Source organism: Mustela nigripes, chromosome 2, assembly GCF_022355385.1.
Source record: "Mustela nigripes isolate SB6536 chromosome 2, MUSNIG.SB6536, whole genome shotgun sequence".
NCBI lineage: Eukaryota > Metazoa > Chordata > Mammalia > Carnivora > Mustelidae > Mustela > Mustela nigripes.
In genome coordinates, this window is record NC_081558.1 from 21,960,939 (window position 1) to 21,963,353 (window position 2,415).

A 2,415-nucleotide genomic window follows, 5' to 3' on the forward strand; every position below is an offset into this window, starting at 1 on the left:
TCAGCAGCCATATATATATATATTGAGATTTTATTTACTTATTTGACAGAGAGAGAGATCACAAGTAGCAGAGAGGAGGCAGAGAGAGGGGGGAAGCAGGCTCCAGGGTGAGCAGAGAGCCCGACACGAGGCTTGATCCCAGGACCCTGGGATCATGACCTGAGCCTAAGGCAGAGGCTTAACCCTCTGAGCCACCCAGGCACCCCAGCATCTCCTTATATTACCGGTCTTCAAAATATTGTATTCACACTGGTGACCTTTTGAGTACATACCCTTCAGTATGTTTACTTCCGTTTTATTATTTTATACATATATACTATTTAAGCAAAATATCACAGACATTATAAAACATATATATATGTTATATATATATATATATATATCCCAATATATAATAAATGTGATTGGAAATCACATTTATTTTCTTTAAAGATTTTATATTTATTTATTTGACAGAGATAGGGAGATCACAAGTAGGCAGAGAGGCAGGCAGGAGAGGAGGAAGCAGGCTCCCTGCCGAGCAGAGAGCCTGATGCAGGGCTCGATCCCACGACCCTGGGATCATGACCTGAGCTGAAGGCAGAGGCTTTAACCCACTGAGCCACCCAGGTGCCCCTGGTTTACTTTTTTAAACTACATATTAGTTTGCATGTTCTAGAATCTTATATAAATGGAATGATATAGTAGGTACTCTCTTTCGCCTGTCTTCTATTATATAGCATCATTTTGAAATGTTTTCATGCTATTGCATGTGATAGTAGCTGGTTCCTTTTTCTTGCCAAGTAGTATTCCTTGTATGGATATACCACAATTTGCTTATCCATTCCCTTTTTGATAGGCATTTGGGTCCTTTCCAGTGTAGGGCTACTATGAACAAATAATGAGTAATTAATAACAAATAAGATAACATTTTTAGAAAAATATAATGTATAATAAAATTTAATGTGAAATTTTATTTTTTTTAAAGATTTTATTTATTTATTTGACAGAGAGAAATCACAAGTAGATGGAGAGGCAGGCAGAGAGAGAGAGGGAAGCAGGCTCCCTGCTGAGCAGAGAGCCCGATGTGGGACTCGATCCCAGGACTCTGAGATCATGACCTGAGCCGAAGGCAGCGGCTTAACCCACTGAGCCACCCAGGCGCCCTAATGTGAAATTTTAAAAGAATATGTATATGTAACGTGAGCTATGTAATGTGTAAATAAAAATATAATGTGATTATATAATATATATGATGATTATATAATAATATATAGCATGTGTTCAATATGTTCAATATATAATAAATACCTTGTTAACAGTCAAACATATCAAAAATATATGTATATATACATGCACACATACTTATATATTTAAATACATAAACATACACACGCAGTTATATTTAACATGTATGTCTTTAATGGGGCATTTAGTTCCCATTCCTTGCAGTCCTCTACCCATATTTGCTCTGGGTAGCACATTCAGAAAAGGTAGTCACCCACATGAAAAAATGTTCATCATCACTAGCCGTTAGGGAGATTCAAATTAAAACCACATTGAGATACCACCTTACACCAGTTAGAATGGCCAAAATTAGCAAGACAGGAAACAACATATGTTGGAGGGGATGTGGAGAAAGGGGAACCCTCTTACACTGTTGGTGGGAATGCAAGTTGGTACAGCCACTTTGGAGAACAGTGTGGAGATTCCTCAAGAAATTAAAAATAGAGCTTCCCTATGACCCTGCAATTGCACTACTGGGTATTTACCCCAAAGATACAGATGTCGTGAAAAGAAGGGCCATCTGTACCCCAATGTTTATAGCAGCAATGGCCACGGTTGCCAAACTGTGGAAAGAACCAAGATGCCCTTCAACGGATGAATGAATAAGGAAGATGTGGTCCATATACACTATGGAGTATTATGCCTCCATCAGAAAGGATGAATACCCAACTTTTGTAGCAACATGGATGGGACTGGAAGAGATTATGCTGAGTGAAATAAGTCAAGCAGAGAGAGTCAATTATCATCTGGTTTCACTTATTTGCGGAGCATAACAAATAACATGGAGGAGATGGGGAGATGCAGACGAGAAGGGAGTTGAAGGAAATTGGAAGGGGAGGTGAACCATGAGAGACTATGGACTCTGAAAAACAATCTGAGGTCTTTGAAGGTACGGGGGGGTGGGAGGTTGGGGGAACCAGGTGGTGGGTATTGGAGAGGGCACGGATTGCATGGAGCACTGGGTATGGTGCAAAAACAACAAATACTGTTACGCTGAAAAGAAATTAAAAAAAAAAAAAAAAAAAGGTAGTCACCTAGGCTTCACCCCAGAGAAGCAAGTTCTAAGACCTGGGGGTCAGGTTGGGACTGAGAGGCTGGCATTTGAAACCAGGACACCAAGTCTCCCCATGCTGGCCAAAGACTCCTATC